This window comes from Perna viridis, chromosome 10 (assembly GCF_037379345.1).
Source record: "Perna viridis isolate PV_CMFRI_1.1 ecotype Kerala chromosome 10, ASM3737934v1, whole genome shotgun sequence".
In the NCBI taxonomy this organism is placed as follows: Eukaryota; Metazoa; Mollusca; class Bivalvia; order Mytilida; family Mytilidae; genus Perna; species Perna viridis.
In genome coordinates this window covers 38,877,527-38,895,439 of record NC_142454.1, presented here as the reverse complement: position 1 = coordinate 38,895,439, position 17,913 = coordinate 38,877,527, and the positions used below count along the sequence as shown (strand labels likewise).

Genomic DNA, 17,913 nt, shown 5'->3' with positions numbered 1-17,913 from the left:
CTATGGCAAGAATGTGAGTGCTGATGACGAGTCTTTAAACTAGATGGGGCTAAGGCTGACGGCAAAGACTTAGCCCAGGTAACTATTGGTGAAAATGAACCTTTGACACATGGCTTGGATAATTGTTCAAAAGTTAGTTTTCCATTCAGTATGAAAACTGTTGTTGATACTCTCACTGTTCCTACTGAAGAGAAAACATTCTCTAGTGTTGTAGTGAATGATAGTAGTAATTCAAAGCCTTCCGGGGTTTTGAAAAAGATGATGAAAAGCCTTGTAAATTTGTGGATTTTGATGGTGAAATGGAAGATGTAGATATCGTAATAGAGTTACATTGAAGGTTCCTGTTGTCGTTAATGGTGCAGTGGCTAGTGCTGTTGTCGATACAGAGGCAGAGGTGACTGTTATGAGCAAGTTTATCGAATTCCTGAGATAAATCGCCCACGTCTATATCAGGCTCGGGGAAACCTGGTTGTAGCAGATGCCGATAGGAAAATCATTACTTCAGGTGTTGCTGATGTTTCAGTACAAATTGGTTCTTTACAATTTAATTGGTCTTTTTATGATGCACCAATAGGGGCCGATATACTACTTGGTTGTGACGTTATTGATGACAAGGATATCACCATAAATACAAGGAGAGATTTGCAGGTTGAAGGAGAATGGGTTAATTGTGGAGTCACCCGTCGAGTTGATAAAGTTGCACGTATACTTTTAAAGGAAACGGTGAGTATTCCTCCTGACAGTGAAGTTATTTGACCAGGGCGTAGTGTTAACTCTGAATTTTTGGATACTAGATATTGTAGTATTGAGCCTCTATTTGAGGATGACAGGAATTTGTGGTTGCTAGATGCTTAGTAGACCCTTACCAGAAAACTGTAACAGTTCGCATTGTAAATCTTGAGAAATTTCCTATCAAAATAAAGAAAAAACTATTTGATTGGCAAGTTACATCCTGTAGTTCATTTTGAAAATATTGATTCTGAGGTCAAGAATGAAACTTTAATGTATGATTATTTCATTGCTAATTCTATTAATCAACTTAATATAGTTGATCCTCTGATTCCTGATGAATGGAAATGTAGACAAAATTCTTCATATTGTTCTGCTTATGAAGGAAATATGGCCGAAGTTCCTAAATTACCAGAACTTCATGTTGAGTTGTTTAATAAAAGTGCAGAGAAACTTGTTGATCAAAACAAAAGGTTAAGTTAGCTGAGGTTTTGTTGAATAATGCTGATGACTTTGCTGAGAACAAATTGGATCTTTGTTCTTGCTCAGTTATTTCACATAAAATTGATACCTCAGGGGCAAGGCCAGTTAGACAGCCTTTAAGAAGGACACCTCAAGGTTTTGAAGGTGAGGAGGAATAGTATTTGCAAGATCAAATTGCCAATAGAGTTGTTGTACCATCTAACTCTAGTTGGGCCTCGCCTGTGTGCTTAGTTAGAAAAAAGATATGTCAGTAAGGTGGTGTATAGATTATAGACGTCTTAATGGTTGTACTATTTAAGATGCCTATCCCTTACCAAAAAATTCTATGTGCTTAGATTGTCTTGCTGATGCAAATGCTTTTTTATTTGTGATGGATTTACAGTCTGACTATTGGAAACTTGGATTGGCACCTGAAGTTCGTCACAAAACGGCCTTTATTACAAAATATGGTCTGTTTGAATACACAAAAATGTCATTTGGTTTTTGTTATGCCCCTCTACTTTCCAAAGATGTATGGAGTTAATATTTAGAGGCATGCAGTGGAAGACCCTTTTAATCTTGATGATATCATTTTATATAGATCAAATCTTGTGGAACATTTTGTCAAATTGAATGAAGTTCTGTCTCGCTTGAAAAATGTTGGTTTGAAGCTTAAACCATCCAAGTGTGAATCCATTAAAGATGAAGTTGTTTATTTGGGACACATTGTTTGCGAAGAAGGTATTGAACCTAATCCAAAGATGGTAGATTCTGTGAAAAATTGGAAAACACCTTGTTCAGTCAAGGAAGTTCAGAGATTTCTTGGGCTCTGTAATTATTACATACAATTTACAATATCAAAATTCAGTAAAGTCGCTTCTCCTCTTAGTTCACTGACAAAGAAAGATATTCCATTTGAGTGGTCTAAAGCTTGTAATGAGTCCTTTCTGTTACTGACGAAGGCACTACGTGAAGTTCCTATACTAACATATCCTCTTTGTGAAGAGTTATACATCTTAGAAAAAGACGCTTCTAATGTCGGAATAGGCGCAGTCCTATCTCAAGTTCAAAATATCAAGGAAAAAAATTATTGCATTTGGCTCAAACCTCTTTCAAAACTTTTAACTTCTATACTCACAACTGTCAAAGAGGGTCTGCAGTCCTACACAACACTTGTTACTCCCGTAGTGGTATCAATTCAATGTGGATCCTGAAAAATTCGAAAGATCTTTTGGAGGCAATCAGTTCAAGACTATTATCTGAATATAGTAGTATTAAAACCTATGATTTTTCAGAACTATATACTTCTATTCCCCATACTCAGTTAAAATCCCGACTTGAAAACATTATACATCGTTATTTTTCCAAAAAAAGATGGTATACCTACACAAATATATAGTTCTTGGTAGAGATTCCTTATACTTTGTAAGAAATAATTCCCAATCATCTTCCAAATATACAGAGGAAGATGTTTACAAAATGCTGGAATTTTTAATCGACAACATATTTGTCCAGTGTGGTGGATGTGTTTTTTTCAACAAACGGTCGGCATTCCAATTGGAACAAATTGTGCTACTTTACTTGCTGACCTATTCCTTCACTCTTATGAGGCTGACTTTATAGCTGATCTGATCAGAAAGAAAGAATATCGTTTGGCTAGATCCCTCAATCTCAGTTTCCGCTATATAGATGACGTGTTATCTTTAAACAATCCTACTTTCGGGGATTTGATACATCGCATCTACCCAAAAGAACTTGAGATAAAGGATACTATGAAGTATCAGACACTGTGAAGTCACCCTTATATCTTGACTTACACTTAGAAATCGATGGTAAAGGAAAGCTATTGACCAAACTTTACGACAAACGTGATGACTTTTCATTCAGAATTGTCAGAACTTTTCATTCAGAATTGTCAGAACTTTCCTTTCATCTGTGGCAACATCCCTTCGGCACCTGCGTATGGAGTGTTCATATCACAACTCATACGTTATGCCAGAGCTTGCCGAAACTACGCAGACTTTTTGTATCGCACTAGAACTCTAACAAATAGGCTTCTGGAAGAACAGGGTTATGTTGCTACAAGATTAAAGTCATCACTACAGAAGTTTTATGGTCGTCATCATGAACTCGTGAGTCGTTATGATGTATCCATCTGCAACATGAAAACTGATTTATTCAACGGGTCATAGTTTTCCTTTTCTCGTTTGTCTACCCCGGACTTGACTTTTTATGAGCAACTCGGCGGGTGTTTCTAGAAACGCAGAGGACGCTTACCCTACCGGTGCACCAGGTCCATGCTCCAATTTTTTAGGGGAGTCCGAGTTGCTCATTTGCTTTTGTTACTTTGTATGTATGATTTTAGTTGCTTTATGTTCTTTGTTGTGTATGTCTGTTTTCCATGTCTGGTCTTTGTCCCTGGATTACATTCTTTTGATTACCGCTGTAACCTTGGTTCCCTTGATTACTCTTAAGCCTCATTAGACTGAGCTTCTTGCTGTCATTACTTTCATTCACCAGTTTCGCCACTTTCTAATGGGGAGGAAATTTCTGTTACGAATAGATAATGGCTCTCTTCGTTGGCTATTTAGTTTCAAAGATCCACAAGGTTAATTAGTTAGGTGGATGAGACTCTCTCACAATATGATTTTGAGATACAGCATCGTAGTGGTTTGAAACATCAAAACGCTGATGCGTTTTCAAGAGAAGATGCTGAAGAACCTTTTTGTAGACATTAGATCGAGGGAAAAGTTGATCCTCATTGCTCTTGTTGTCAATCTCTAAATGATGAATAGTCAAATTTTAAAACAGATATTGATGACGTTGAAAATTTAGGTCATAGCAATGATACGATTTGAGTTGTAACCAGGAGTCAAACATCAAATCTTCCACAATGTATGTGGCTACAAGGTCATTCAGATGAGGAAGTTGAAATCTTCCAAAGGGAAGTTGAAGTTTGGAAGTATGTCCATGAGTGGTTTGACAGTGGTCAGCATAGTAGAGATGATGCTGCTGCATTTAGCCCCGCTGTTCGAAATTATTGGTTAAACTTTAATCATCGAGAGAAACAAAATGGTATCATTTTCCAGAATCGTTCTCTTTCAGACATTTCTGAACCTTCTTATCAGCTCTTGGTACCTAAAGTATTAAGGAAAAAGGTCATTAAAGGTTGTCATGATGGTATGTACGCGGATTTAGTAAAACTGTTTCTAGGATAAAAAGTCACTTTCATTGGTATAAAATGAGTGAAGATGTGAAATTACATATCAAAATTTGTGATGTTTGCAATAGAGTTAAGTCCCTTAAAAACCAAAGGCTGCCTTCAAAAGTATTTACTTGGTCATCCAATGGATCGCATTTGTCCTCTTCAAAAAAAGTCAGAAAAACGATAATTATATATTAGTGATCGGAGATCATTTTACTTGTTGGATGGAAGCGTATCCCCTTCCAAATCAACAAGCGGACGTTGTTGCTGAGAAACTGGTCCATGAGTTTATATCTTGGTTTGGAGTTCCTCTTGAATTACATTCTGATAGAGGTACTTATTTTGATAGCAATCATTTTGCTGATATTTGCAAATTATTTGATATAAAGAAAACAAGAACTCATCTTATAGGCCTTGTTCTAATAGAATAATACAAAAATTTAATGGGACTTTAGAAAAGATGATCCGTAGCTTTGTTGACAAGAATGTTCGTAACTGTACGTAAATGTTCGTATATTGGAATTCTTATGTCTGCGTATCAAAACAACCCTCTTCCAGCTACAGGTTTTTCCCCGAATATGCTTATGTTCGGTAGAGAGGTTGGCTCTGCTTAAGGGCCATTCAAATACTGATTTTGATACTTACTTAGCTCATGTTAGAGAAAAGTTGGATGAGGTCTACCATTTAGCTAGACAACATATAAATTCTAGTTTTGTTGCGCAGAAAAAAAATTATGATACTCGTCTTTCACAGACCCAATTTTGTAAGGGTTCCCTTGTCTATAAATTCAGCAGTTCTTCTGAGATTATTGGAGAGACTTGTTTCCACATACAGGAGGCTGGAAGAAAAGTGGTCTTATTTGTTATTGATACTTTGGGTCCAGTTCTGTATAAAATTCAACATAGACGGAAGGTTGATACTGTTGATCATGACAAATTGAAGTTGTTCCTATCAGACGATATTCCTTTTTGCATCAAAGACGTCCAAAAGAAGATGTTATAATAGCTAATTCAAGTCAGGGGTACCTGCCGTCAGTATTTGTTAACTATAGTGTGTTTTTTTTAATATAATTAAACTTATTTCCAGAAGTCATTTCTGATGTGTACGTTTGTAATTGGAATGAATCCATTGTGGAGTTGAATAAGAGAGATATTGTTCACCACGTACTGGTAACTCATTTGGAGTAGGAAAGAGTCCCTTATTTACTGTACCCTGTGCCATTATAGAACTACAACTTTGAGATTATTGGAGAGACATGTGTCCACATACAGGAAGCACATATATTGCTGAAGATCAAGGTTTTTTTTTTAAAGTATCCCTTAATACGTATTTTGTTGTTCTCTGTACCGACCGTTTTGTTGACAACATTCTCAAATCAGCATTGCAGAAGTAGCTGAAAGCGATTCTGAGGGTGAAGCGGAAGTCATCAACTCAGAATCTGCATTTCAAATCCAGGAAGTTAGCACAATAGTTAGTTCTCTTTTTCAACCACAGAATGACAGACTGATGAAGCATTCCAAAACTATGAAGAATTAAAAGCTGAAATGAATGTACTTAAGGATTCACATCAGGCAGAGCTTAACAGATTTGCTGATTTTATAGCCAGAAAAGAAACTACACTCAAGCATAAATCAGATGAAGTTAAATCTCTAAAGGAAGAACTTGTAAAAAAAAGGATGACAAAATCCGCGTGCTTGAAATGAATGTGAGGCACAAGGACAATGAAATCGAAACTTTTAGACGGAAATTTAGATTCTACAAGAATCAAGACTATCAATCATATAAGAACAATAAAATATTTGATTCCTAAAGAGATGAACCAGAAAAGAAGAAGATGAAAAGTGTTGTCCAGAAACTGTTTTAAATTTATTTATATTTCTTGTAGAAATTTGTAAACAATGTGTGTTGATATTGTTACTATAGTATTTTATATTGTACTATTTTTATTCTGAGCAAAATTTTGTTCACATAATTTAAGTCTATTATTTAATGGTAACTGCGACTTCTTAGGTCCTTTCAAGGGGGTGAATGCCTCAGAACTTACTTGGATGTTTCATTTGTTCTAATGAAAAGAGATTACAATAAATTTTCATTATCTTTTCTGCAAAGATTTTTTTCCTTTTGAATTTCGAGGACGAAATTATTTCTTTGAGTGGGGTAGTGTTGTGAAATATGTTTTCACACATATGAATTTTATCTTTCATAATCATCCTGAAGTATTTTGGGGATTATAACAGTTTTTTGAAAAGACAAAAATAAATGGTTTAGCATTGTCTTACCGTTTAAGTTATCATTTATTATTTCGCATCGGGGTTATAAACGTCTTTAATTCCGATAAATTAGCGTATTGCGGGAAATTTCATGCCGAAAACAAAGTTGGTAAGTTCGAAATTCGACTGCCCCAGTGATCGGCTGTGTCGTACCCTTGACCTGTTTATTTGCCACGTTTTGACTTGTAGATATTTATACAGTTAACGATAAGCTTTATAGCTCTTTTTATACACATCTTCCTGTATTTCAAGTGTTTTAGACGGTGAATTTTGTAACGTGTTTACTTGAAGGTGCTGTTTTTGTTTAGCCCAACCCCGGCCTAGATTTGCTATTTTATGATTATCACTGATAATTATTTAGTGTTCTATTTATACTTTTGTCTAAATTACTGACATTATGCATGTTCTTTGACTGGGGTAACTGAATTTGTATATTGTTTTCGAATTGTCAAAATTATATTCCTGCATAATAAACTATTCATTTTTATACGTGTTACATGTAGTTTCTGATTGTTTCGTAGATTTCAGCTTGGTTTCCTAGTTTTCTAGTTTTACAAGTAATTTGAAGAGTTTCAGTGTCTTTTCAGTAGAGATTTAGTAAAATTCAGTGTCCGCCGTTAAGAGTTGTCAAGAACAATTTCAATAAATTCAGTAGATTCATTCGACACCAATTCAGTAGTGTTAAGAATGCGTTTAGAGTGTTCAGTATTTTCTACCAGCGGAAAAAGGTATATGTCGCGTAATGTTCCCTTGACACATTTTCAACAGTATCACATTATATTTATACAAAATTTGACATTAATTTAACTTGAGTTGCTTCCATTGAATAAGATTTATTTTAAAGAGCAAAACAAGGATTGTTTAAAGTCCTTGTCTCTCCATTCCGGGTCTTGCCGGATGGTCCAATTTGGCGGGCTTTAAATTATTATTTACTTAATTTTTATGTTATTTTAATCTTTAAATAAATAAATAAAGATTTTTGTTTGAATTTGGGTGTTTTAGCAAAGTGCTTTGTCTTACCACCATATTCATTAAAAATTGTGTCCACTTTAGTTCCAAAATCTACAAGGTTCAACAGGCTATTGGTAGAATTGGTCCAATTAGGGACTATATCTAGTTTTTTTTATCATTTTAATAGTAATTTATTTATTTATTTAATTTTTTTTTTTGTAGGTTTTACATGATTTTTTAGGATTTGGATAAGGACCATGCGCTAGATCGGTGGACGACTATCGGGATTTTTTCGTTGGATAACTCAATAATTAAGCGCATTGGTTTGTTGCATTACAATCTATAATACTTTTATTGCGCTGATAGTAGACACATTGCTTAATCTAAGAAACTGTAACATAATAACACTATGTCACATTCGACCGATCAATGTGACAAGATGGACGAAAACCAAAAATGGAAATAGTAAATCCAAGTTTTCACTTTCTCACCCAACGTCCTGTTCATCTAATTTTGAATCAACACCTAATATAAAGGGTGGTGGAACAAAACGCTCAGACCAAGACAGTCCTAATTATCTGCCTGGTACATATAAACAAAATACAAGACAAATCCGCAAGATGTCAGGAGCGGTTGGAGACCTGACATCCCTCACCACTAAAAAGGGTACAACATTCAGGATAAACATAGCTGAACAACTTATAGATGTATTAAAAAGTCATTAACGTAATCACACCCGTTCTGACAGAAAAAACTAAGTGAGGTCATTGAAACTCATGTCCAGAGCATTGTAGACAATGACATTAAACCACTCTCGCAAAAAGTTGAATCACAACGAAAAACAATATCTGAGCTGAATGAAAGGTTGTGTAAAGAATGCATAATTACACAAAAACTAGAAAAAAGTATTTGAACTGCAAGAACTGGCAACAAAAGGGCATGAGAATGAGTTAGACCTATTATACAAAAAGATATACGAGCTGGAATCCAGACTTGGAAATCAAGAGCAGTACTCCAGAAGAACTAGTCTAAGGTTGCACAACATCCCAATACCAACAGATGAGAATGGACTAGTTGTTCAACACCAAACAAGGCATTGACATTAAGAGTGAAGACATAGGTAGATCCCACTTAATTGGAAAAATATTCAATGGAAAATCTCAGATAATTGTCAGATTTCTATCCTACAAAAAGATGCAGTTTGTATACTCTAACAAGAAGGGCCTAAAAATATTACCAAAATGGTACTTTCATCACAGTAAAATTGACAGAATTTAGATCATCCTTGACAAAAAGGCTTGCTTCCTTGAAACGTGACAGCATGAGTGAGTCTTACTGGGCGCAAGATGGCAGAATTTTTGTTAAAATATCTAAAACTTTTCACAAATTATCAAAGACCACCATGACATCGAAAGGCTCGAGTGGGTGATTGCTGTTGGACAAACCAATCCTAGATTACAACAGTCAGTGCAAGAGGTTAATGATACTGCACAGGCATACGCCTATGTTCTATCAACTGCTTCTCCAAGACTGTTGAAGTCATAATACTCCTGTATATGTGTTGCTAGTTGAAATTGTTATCGTTATCAATTCTGTACTATAACATGTTCCCTACAATAATTACCACTCTCATATTTATCACAAAATATTTTATAAAGTAAGAATGATATATTACTTTAACCTGTCGTCTCACTCTTTTAATTGCATTTTTGAGTGGAGTGGACCATTATAATTGTACTAGAATTCTTAGACCTTAATGGACCGTTGAAGATAAAAATAAATGTCACCTACTATAATTAGGTCAAGGATAATCTAAAATTACATCATAGGGGGATTAAATTTGGTTCTAACTTAATCATTCATTTGAGTACATGACATCACTTAAACTTATTATACTGGCTCTATGTTATACTGGAAGTTGTGAATCAATGAAATAGAGACAGTCTCAATGATTTAGGTCAATATTATAGTCTACCACTACTTTTCCCCTCTTTTTACAAAAATCCCTGGAAACTCTCCAAAACCAGCACAAAGATCACATGATGGCTTTCTGAATCTTTTATCTATTTTTGCATTAATTTATGTTTCTTATTTCTCTACTGTTTTTTAATTCTTCTTAGACTGTGTGCTGTGTGTGTGCTACATCATTGGCAAGCCCCGTCTTGAATTTCAATAGGTATAGTTGCCAAGTAATGCGCAATGAGTAATATTTTGGCAGATTACAGAGCTCCCATAGATCAGTTCTACGTCCGACGAGGAAAAATGTTTTCTACAGTAACTGTTATTCTAAAACAAGATACGCATAAATAAATATTACACACCAATATCCTATGTACACTTCTTACCGTCCAACTATCGCTTTGTCAGAGTCTAATAAAAAATTCTAATATTTTATATGGAGCGACAATCAAATAAATATCGAACCTTCTGAAATAAAAGATCTTATCAAAATTTTAAACTCGAATAAGGCATATATCTTAAATCCTGATCTAATAAGCCATAAAATGCTAAAAATCAGCCCTGAGAAAAATATAAATCCCTTTACAAATAATAATAAATCCCTTCAATACTGCAATTTTTTTCTCCTTCTGAAAGACTGCAAGCATATGTTTTTTAAATGGGGATACCGCTTTACCGTCGAACTACAGACCTACTTCTTTGGTTAGCTGGGCAAAATGATGGAGAGAATTCATACACAAATCTATAATCAACAATTTGAAAATTATTTTTTGTACAAATACCAAAGCGGGTTCCTCCCTGGATATTCAATAGTGCACCAACTATTAGAGCTTTACAACTCTGTTCTTGATGGATAAGAAAGGAAGCAAACAAGCTTTCGTTTTTTGTGACTTTTCGAAAGCGTTTGATAGCGTGTGGCATAAATGTTTACTGCAGACATTGAAATCACACGGCATAACTGGTCATCTGTTAAAATGGTTTAAAAGTTATCTTGAAAACATGGAACAAAGGGTTGTAATAAAACATGCAATGTCCCCCGTTTGCGGTGTCTTAGCTGGAGTTTCACAAGGGTCTATGGAACTAGACGACTGGTCTAAAAAGTGGTTTGGGACTTTTAATCCGGATAAGACGGAAGTCTTAATAATTTCGAACATGAGTATACCCAATATTAACATAACTTCAAAAATCAAGCATTTCCATTGTTGACTATCATCAACACTTAGGGGTAACATTTAGTCAAAATGGGAAATAGAATACTCACATTGACAACATTATAAAACGTGCTATGAAACAATTCAACGTGATGCAAAAGCTTAAATTTAAAATTTGTAGGAATACTTTAGAAAAACATTTTTTTCTAGTTTAGGTACAGTCACTTGTAGAATATGCATGTGAAGATTGGGACAACTGTAGAGTAGTTTAATAGAGTAAGTTAGAAAATGTGAAACTTGAAGCAGTAGAATTGTAACTGGATTACCTATTTTTACCAAGATAGATCTAATCTTCCGCGAAACTGGATGGGAAACATTAATACCTAGAAGTGAGAGAAGAAAACTGCTAATGATGTATACAATTAACAACCAAATTGCACCTCCATTTCTAAGTGTAATTTACGTCCTAAAACATTTCCAAGTACTACGAACTATCCCCTAAGCTATAAAATTACCTTTCTGTAGACTTTCTATTACAGCAGAATCCTTTTTTCGCCCTACGATAAGACACTATGCTTTTGGACCCAAACGACTTAACATTGTTCCAACACAAATGAGAGGTGGAGCATAATTTTTTAATTTTGACCTTCATAAAGTAAACATTGTTGGTAATCCAACTTGCAGATGTGGATTAACAGTAGAAACTAAATATCTGTGGCAAGCCAAAGTGGACGTAAGTGGACATAACTGAGGGTTTTCTAATATTAAAAATGATTTTTTAATATTAAATATTAATATTAAAAATTCATTTTTAATATTAAAAACTCAATTGAATTTCTAGTATTAGAAAAATAATTTGATGTATTCAATTACAATATTTCAATATTAGAAAGTCATTCTGTAATATTAAAAAACGTGACTGACTTTGCAATATTGCAAAATGTATTTTGTATATCAGAAATTCATTGTCTAATATTACAAATTCAATTTGTAATATTACTAAATAAATAATTTGAAATATTACAAAATGAAGTCTTAATATTACAAAATGAAGTCTTAATATTACAAAATGAAGTCTTAATATTACAAAATGAATTTAAACTATTTAAAAAGCATGTTTTAAAATATTACAAAATGCGTGTTTTCTAAAAGTAAAAAAAAAAGATTTATATTATTACAAATTCATTTTCTAATATTACAAATTCATTTTCTAATATTACAAATTTGATTTCTAATATCACAAATTCTTTTTTAGTATTCAAAATTCAATTGAATTTCTTATATTAAAAAAACGATACTTTAATATTAGTAAATCATTTTTAATATTACAAAATCTGACTGATTTTGCAATATTGGAAGTGAATTTTTAATATTACAAATTCATTTTCTAATATTACATATTTGTGATATTTCCTAATATTACTAAATCAGGAATAATAATAATAATAATATTAGAAAATAATTTTTAATATTATAAAATTAATTTATAATATTAATTTTTTCTAACATTGAGATTTGTTTTTCAAAAATTAATAAAAAACGATTTTGTACTATTACAAATTTATTTGCTAATATTACAAAATATTGATTTTGTCCACTTTGGCTTGCTATAAATATCAGTCATTTATACAGTCTCTTAAGGCAGAAATTAATGAATTACCGGGAAATTTGCCAATCAATCTAGAACTATTTTTAAGTGGACGTGAGAATCTTATCGAAGTCTGTTTTTTGAATTTATAATAAAAAAAAGACCCAAAGAGATTCCTTGTTGCTTGAGTTCTTATTACTTCCGTTGAACAGACACACCATGACACAAAAGCACAAGTCTCATTTTGTGTATCTTTTCTCTTCCATATTCAACCTTTTAAAGCTTTTTCTCCATTTCTTCATTTGTTTTACATGATCAATTAAATATATATATATATATTCGCCCTTGGCTTTTGGGCGAATACGATATTTTCCGATATTGGAAGAATTTGTTTGGTCGAAAATATTTATTAAATTATGAGGTATTTTTTTAATATCGGAGGTTATATAGTGTTATTTTTTGCTGGTCAATCGATTGGTCAGTTGTATTTTTAGTTTAATTTGATAAAAAAGTTCTCCCAATCAAATTTCGCCCTTATTATATAATACTCAAGTGAAAAAAGATGTTTTGAAACATGGATAGGTTGTGGGAACCAGGAAAAGAGGTTCATTTTTAGGGTAAGTGTAACACATTATCAACAACAGCATTCTCGTTGAGATGTTCTCACCATTTCAATAAAGAACGACACTTATTCAAAGGATTGAAGAGCAAAATTTTCTCATGAAAAATTCTACGATTATTTGGGACTTGAATGTTCCAGAACAGAACCTCGGAAGATGGCCACACCCATACATGCGTTTTTTCTGACTGTTATCCGAACCTAGTCATTCCAAACAGGTAACCATCCTTTTGCTATAAGGAATTTATCGGACCTTTTCATAATTGAGGATAATTAGACCCGAGACGATTTGACAATCTTCTTCAATATTAATTTTTACAAAAAATATGAAATTGGTTGGTCAACAAGATTTAGTGTCTCCTTGCACAGGACAGCTCCTACTTAGTGAAATTAGCACTTGATAACTTATCAGAAGTTTGCTCTAAATATTGATGGGATCAGACCAGTACTACATACAATTGAATCATCAATATGCATGCTAAACAAACTTACACACTGTGCATCAATCAGTGACGTGCTATTAGTATCTATTATTTCCAATAGTCCAACGAGCATAAAGGGACGAGTAAAGATTTTCACAAACTAGTGAAAAAGGAAGGATAATAGCTGACCGACGCAGAGCATAACATCATTCACTCAGATCCTTTTGTTTCCGTTATAAAGGTGATTTATAGTCATTAAACAATCTAGTTTCGGGAATTTTATACATCGCATCTACCCATAAGACCTTGAGATAACGAATACTAAAGCCACTGTCAATTCGGCCTTATATCTTGACCTACACTAACAGATCAATGGTAAATGACATTATTGACAAGCAATACGACAAACGCGATGACTTTTCTTTCCGTATTGTCCACTTCCTTTTCGTCTAAGGCAACATCTCTTCAGTATTTGAGTATAAAGTTCAAAAAGCAAAAGTCATAAGTCAGAGCTTGCCGTAACTACAAGACTTTTTGTATCACGCTAGAATTCTTACAGTAAGGCTTTTGGAACAGGATTACTGATGATTCAAGATTGAAGTCATCACACAGTTTCATGATCGTCATCAGGAACTCGTGGATAGTTACTGTGTTATCTGCACCATGATAACCTATTTGTTGAACGTCTCAAACGTCCTTTTTTCTTTTGTCTACCTCGGACTTTTAATGAGCAACCCAATTGATGTTTCTAGAAAAGCAGAGATGCCCATCCTACCAGTGCATCTGGTCAATGCTCCCAGATTTAAGAGTAATCCGAGCTGCTCATTTACCTTGTATGTATTATTTTAGTTACTTTATGTTCTTTGTTGTGTTTGTGAGTTTCCCATGTCTACTCTTCGTGCATTGATAACATTCTTTTGATTTCCGCTGGCATCTTGTTTCTATTGATTACTCTTTCTAAGCATTTAAACGGTAGAAACTGTAATTCAATTGATTACAGAAGAGCTCACTGAATGTATATTTATCTGATACTTACGGTGTTTTATACTAGCAGTTACAAAACCTTGTGAAACCATAATTCATCTCATAAAAGCATAATTTGAGGATTTCTTTCGCCCAAGTCCTGAACAAAAAATATAGAATGTTTATGTAATGCCGTTGTATTTCATAATTTATTGAAAGGGAAATTCATGCTCATTCTGAAAAAAAAAATATTTGCATTGCATTAACAACATGAGATTATGTTCAATATCTAACTGAGAATGACATATTGTAAAAACAACATGAACAATGATTATCTCTAATGATTGATAAGTAAAATAAAATATACATGCAATGAAAAAAAATCTACTTTCTGTTTACAACAAAATCGTGATTCTGCACATAAAGAGCAAGTCCAGGGTTTTTTTCTCCTAACAGTTTCTCCCAAAAACATATAATGTAAATGCAACTTTTTTATCTAAAGCACTAAACTACAAATAAGAATGTCGGATAACTATTATTAGTGGTAACAAAGAAAACAAATAGTCACTTATCCCTAGCTCTTAGTAATTACTCTATCACATTACCTAACGAGAAGTAAGTATTACATAAATTTATATTTGTCAATGTAAAAACATAGCTCATTCGTATTCGTACAAACTAACCATTATATAATTATGTTATTACATACAGTGCAAAGATTATTCTGCGTATGGAGTTTTCATATTACAACTCATACGTTATGCCTTGGCATTCCGAGACTACGCACACTTTTTGTATCGCGATATAATTCTAACAAATAGGCTTCTGGTGCTACAAGATTGAAGTCATTTCTACAAAAGGTTTATGGTCGTTACCATGAACTCGTGGGTCGTTACGGTGTAGCAATCTGCACCATGAAAACTGATTTGTTCGACGTGTCGTAGTTTTCCTTTCCTCTTTCTTCTACCTTCACTTGAATTTTTATGAGCAACTCAGCAGGTGTTTCCAGAGAAGCAGAGGACGCTTATCATACCGGTACACCTGGTCCATGCTCTCAGTTTTTAGTGGAGTCCGAGTTGCTCATTTGCTTTTGTTACTTTGTATGCATGATTTCAGTTACTCAATGTTCTTTGTTGTGTATGTCTGTTTTCCATGTCTGGTCTTTGTCCCTGGATTACATTCTTTTGATTACCGCCATAACCTTGGTTCCCTTGGTTACCCTTTCAAATTATATGTAGAAAAGCAATGGAAATGGCCACAAAATGCCGCATGACCCTACGTTTTGAAAGTTATCTTTGTCTCATGAACCTTAAGGGGTGATATATAAAACTGCTTGATTTTTAAAGGTTTATTCACAAGGGGCATCACTTAAAACAAGGGTTTGCATTGGAAGCGATGGGTGTTTTTACTGAATTTATTCCTACAAAGATAATTAGATATAGAATGATATTAATTGCTAACACATTCATCATTACCCGCCGACATGATAATGTATTCATCAACCCCATTTCTGTCAACATAAATACAATATGAGATATTCTAGTACAAGAAATACTTTAAAGTTAACGCCTATTATTTTATTATATATACCGCAAAAAACTAATCCACAGATAGGGGATCTTTGAGGAGGATTGTAAGAGGAAAATATATTTTTCATAAGTATTTCATCTCTAAGAATGAGCTTGATTGTATCATTATTAAGATACAAAACCAATAATTCTTTGATCAAACTCATATTGTCGTGAAAGGTTTCGGACAATATAACATCTCAAAATTTCATGAGAACGCCATGTTTCTTGCCTTAAAGCATCAAAAGCCTTCTGAAATAACAATTGTATGGCACATGATATGTGTTGAATTGTATAAATTATTCACTTATGCTTACATTTAAAAGCTGTTCAGATATATTGTGAAATATGTTTTGCACAAAAGAGCGTATTTTGAGGAAAAGATTCGCCTAATTCCTGAACATGGAACGATATATTTTTATAATTTCATTAATACGCAACGTTTTTGTGCAATGATGCATTAGATGCCGTCTTTAAATTTATTGCAGTTGAATTTAACGTATATGTAATAAGATACTCTCAGTTTCATATTCTAGCAGATTCAAAACCTGGCGAAACTATGCTTCACCTAAAAGAGCTTAATTTAAAGGATTTGTTTCGCCCATTTCATGAGAAAAAATACAGGATATTATATATTGCCATTGTATTCCACAATTTACTGATATGTAAAGCATATCAATTCTGATGTAAGGTTAAGCATTGTATTAAAAATATGGATTTATGTAAAATATTTACCTAAGTATGTCATACACTTAAAAGAAACAATCATTAACCCTAAAATGATTAAAGTTAAAATAAATATGCAGTGACAAAATAGTTCTTGTTGACTACAACATCGAGATTATGCACATATAAAGCAAATCCATCTTTTTATATCAGTTTCTCCTAAAAAGGTATAGAGTGAATCCAACATATTTTGTTTAAAACACTAAACAATAATTAATTTGCTACCCGTCAGATGTTATCTTGAACTACAAATTATGAATGTCGGATAACTTTTTATAAAATAATATTTTCATTACGAATCGTTGGCTTTAGTAGATAACAACGAAGATAAATAGTCAAAGAATTGTCCCTAACTCTTAGTAATTACTCTATCACATAAACTCATATTTATCAATGTAACAAATGGCTTATTCGTTTTTTTTCATATATATTCATCATTATAAAATGATGTTATTACATACAATACAAGGATTATTATACATATATGTTAGCGATTCAAAACATCTCAAACTTTCATGAAATCGCCATGTTTCTGTTCAATAACGCATAATAATTCCTTAATCACGTACATTGCAGTTGATTTGTACAGTAGTGTAAAAGACGGATACTTACACTTTTATACAAGGGCTGTTGAAATTTTCATGTCATCTTTATTTCGCCCAAAAGAGTCTATTTTGAGGACAGATTTCGCCTAAGTCCTAAAAAATACAGGATATTCATATAATGCCTTCGCTTTCCGATACATACTTGGAGAGAAATTATTGTATACACTGATAGAGCTGCCCGCTGTAAATGAAAGTTTTTCTTTCACCTTAATCATATGGTAACGAAAGATGTTCCCCCTAAGATATAATGAAAATTTAAATTAAATACATGTATGCAATTAAATTAGAATACTTTCTTCGGCGATATTGAAATTCTATACCTAGTTTATACGTTCTTGGTACTTTCAATTAAAAATTTATACTATTTCGTTGAAGCCAATAATCAATAATTACTTACTCATAGCAGATGAAAGTTTGAATTTCCCATTACACACAAATGTCGATAATGTACAGAAAATGAAATAGTAAATATCTCTATGGCTCGTGATAATTCATTCCTACATAGAAAATTAGTAATATAATGATCTTAATTTCTAACATAGTTACCATTACACGCCTAGATGTTTATCTTTTCATCAACCTCATATCTGTCAATATCCATCAACAAATCAATTCATAACTTCTAGTACAAGATATACTTTAAAGTTAACACCAATTGTTTCATTATGAAAACCACAAAACAAATGCACAAGTAT

At 33.2% G+C, this 17,913-nt stretch overlaps 1 long non-coding RNA gene across 2 annotated transcripts; it reads right to left on the bottom strand.

Moving 5' to 3' along the window:
* Positions 1-1,626: 1,626 nt before the first annotated feature.
* Positions 1,627-17,734, bottom strand: LOC148605696 (uncharacterized). 2 transcript variants are annotated; one of them, XR_015915935.1, is made up of 5 exons: positions 17,616-17,734; positions 17,226-17,311; positions 14,393-14,479; positions 5,042-5,234; positions 1,627-4,329 (listed from the first exon to the last, which is right to left on the bottom strand). It is a non-coding gene; the product is annotated as an uncharacterized LOC148605696 (long non-coding RNA). The 2 variants fall into 2 exon arrangements; XR_015915936.1 differs by lacking the exon at positions 5,042-5,234 and having other exon boundaries at positions 17,616-17,733.
* Positions 17,735-17,913: the final 179 nt, after the last annotated feature.